General features: G+C 37.3%; 1 protein-coding gene across 4 annotated transcripts in view; it reads left to right on the top strand.

Annotated features, from left to right (window-relative positions):
- The window catches only part of Samd3 (sterile alpha motif domain containing 3), a 50,627-nt gene that overhangs the window by 45,911 nt on the left and 1,629 nt on the right, over positions 1–3,087 (top strand). The gene's annotated exons all lie outside the window — the stretch shown is intronic.

Genomic DNA, 3,087 nt, shown 5'->3' with positions numbered 1-3,087 from the left:
GGGAGGGTGGAGGATGGGAAAGGCAGCGGAGCACAACAGACACTAGTATGGCAATATGTAAATCAATGGATGTGTAACTGATGTGATTCTGCAATCTGTGTATGGGGTGAAGGTGGGAGTTCATAACCCACTTGAATCAAAGTGTGGAATATGATATGTCAAGAAATTTGTAATGTTTTGAACAACCAACAATAAAAAATTAAAAAAAAAAAAGAATGTGTTCATGGACTAGTGAAATATACAAGAGTACACAGGAATCAGCTTAAACCAGCTCCCCACTGGCCAAACCTAGACAACTTGAGACAACAAAATATAAATAATTTAAGGATCAGATTTGAAATCATTTGATGGTAATTTATTAGTCAGTTGTGACATAAACAAATGTGTAAGTAAATAAGTGTAGAAGAAAAGAAAGCTCTACCCTACAATAGAAATCACTAATAAATTTAGAAAGGGTAGAATAAGAAAATTGCCATTTGGTAGTAGACATAGTGACAGCTGACAGAAGCCACAATCATCAATGGATGCTGAGTCTGGTGAATAAAAGTTACATGAGGAAGGAGTTATTTACCTAAACTCAAGATATTTCCCCAAAAAATATTACAACATGTAAATCAACTTTACAGAGGACAAACTTGGCAGATTCCATCTTAACTAAGCAATAAAGGTTAATATCTCCAACACTAGAATGGATTGCCACCTTGTACTTGCTGATGCAGTGAGAAACGCTGGCATTTTTGCTCCATATGCATAAATCATGAAAAAATATCATGTAAACCTAAATTGAGAGATGTCCTACAAAGTGATTAGCCACTACTTTAAAAAATGCCAGGGACATCAAGCTGTTTCAGACTAGAGAATGAAGAGAGTAAAGGAACCTAAATCTCACCTGTGATCCTGAGCTGGATAATTTGAGACCTATAGATTAGATTTTGAGTGACCTTGTATTTAAGGAGAGTTATGGTTTGGAAGTGGTGTCCCTCAAAAGTTCATGTGTGAGACAGTACAAGAAGGTTCAGAGAAGAAAGAATTGGGTTATGACAACCTTAACCCAATCAGTAAAATCATCACCTGATGGGATTATTAAGTGGTGCCTGAAGGCGGGGTTTATTAAGTGGTGCCTATGGTGTGGCTGGAGGAGGTGGGGCATGGGGGGCATAGCTTTGGGGTATATGTTTGTATCTGGCAAGCAGAGTCTTTCTCTCTGCTTTCTGATCATCATATGAGCTGCCTCTCTCTGCCACACTCTTCTGCCATGATGATCTGCCTCACCTTGAGCCCTGAGGAATGGAGTCTGCTGTTTATGGATTGAGACCTCTGAAACCATGAGCCCCCAAATAAACTTTTCCTCCTCTACAATTGTTCTGGTTGGGTCCTTTTAGTCACAGCAGCAAAAAAAGCTGACTAAAACGAGGAGTGTGGGGAGGGGGCATGTCTACAGCTTTTTTTCAAGTGGATCAGAAATTGGGGCAATTTACATGAAAAAATATTTGTGAGCTTTATTATTTCTTCAACTTTAATGTGAAGTTGAAATTATTTCAAAATGGTTAAAAAACAAAAACAAAAACAAAACTCCTAGGCCTTGGGCCCAGGGAAGTGACATTGTCTGCCTTCCTCAGGTAGAATGCTTTTACTTCTGTCTGCTTGATGAGAGAACCATTTTCTAAGGGTATTAATCTAGATCAGTGGTTCACTGGGCAGCCGCATATCCGCACCATGGGCCTCTACAAGAAAGTGCATTCCAGCCTTCTGACAACTTTCAGACCTAATCTTTGGGCAATTTACTTACTTTCCATTTATTTTATTAGTGCATTATAATTATACATAATAGTGGGATTTTTTTTTTGTTACTTATTTGTACATGCATATAATACAACAATGTAATTTGGTCGATTTCTTTCCCTAGTATCCCCTTTCCCTGCCCTCCTGGGGCATTTTGTGACCTACCAAAATAACCAAGCAACAGTGAGGCCCAATGAACAGTGCGTAAACTGTTCTTTACAGTTTTAAGGAAGGCAAGGATTAAGTTAATGCATAGTAATGTGGATGGCTAATTATCTGAATAATGTTACTCAATGGCAACACAAAATGTCAACAATGTTACTAATGTCAACAAAAAGAGTGAGGGGGCAGTGGTGGTGGAATTCTCTGAGGGGTAGAATTTAGGAAATGGAAACAAAAGGTGGTTTTGAGAAAAAGGAGCTTTCATAAAGGCAAACTGGCTTTGCTTTGACTTTGTAGTCTAATCTTCTGCACTTAAATTGTTTTGAATTAAATTGGAAGATCTCTGATCTTCCAACCTAGAAAGCACTCCATTTCCCTTTAAGATACTATGGTTAGGAGCTTTCCAAGGGTTGCTTCCCAAAGTCCAGAAGTTTTCTTCTTTTGCCTTTTGTTGGACACTGCCAAAACCTAACAATGGTGTTTACCTAGAGAAATGTAAGGTTCTAGAATCCTAGCTGGGTAACCCAGGAGCCAACATACATACTTTGGAATCCTCATCATTTCATTGAGCCTGCATCTAAAGTTTTAATACTTTTTTTTGGTATCAGGGATTGAATTTATGGGCATTTGACCACTGAGTCACATCCCCAGCCCTATACTGTATTTTATTTAAAGACAGGGTCTCACTCATTTGCTTAGCACCTTGCAGTTCCTGAGCCTGGCTTTGAACTCACTTTTCTCCCGGTCTCAGCCTCCCAAGCTGCTGGGATTATAGGCAAAGTTTTAATTCTTAAGTGATTTTTCTTTCAATTCTAGAAATGGAAAACCTGCCATTCCATAAAATAAGTGTTCCCTAAAGCTTTAATTCTACAGGTTTAGAATTTTGTCATGTCCATTATTTATCTTTTCTTATTCATTTTAGGCTTTCATTTTTTTTATCCTCCCTCATCTTAAGTACTTACTTTTCTACCAAAGCTACTAAAATAATTAGTATGTATTTTAAATCAGCATTCAAAGGTTAACTTTAAAGTTATTTACTTCCTTACATGATGTATGTATATATAATGATACACATGGAAGTATATGTGTGTGTATATTATTTATATTATATATATGTATGTATATGTGTGTGTGTGTATATAT

This window comes from Marmota marmota, unplaced genomic scaffold, assembly GCF_001458135.2.
Source record: "Marmota marmota marmota unplaced genomic scaffold, marMar, whole genome shotgun sequence".
Classification (NCBI taxonomy): domain Eukaryota; kingdom Metazoa; phylum Chordata; class Mammalia; order Rodentia; family Sciuridae; genus Marmota; species Marmota marmota.
This window is presented reverse-complemented; position numbering and strand designations above follow the sequence as displayed.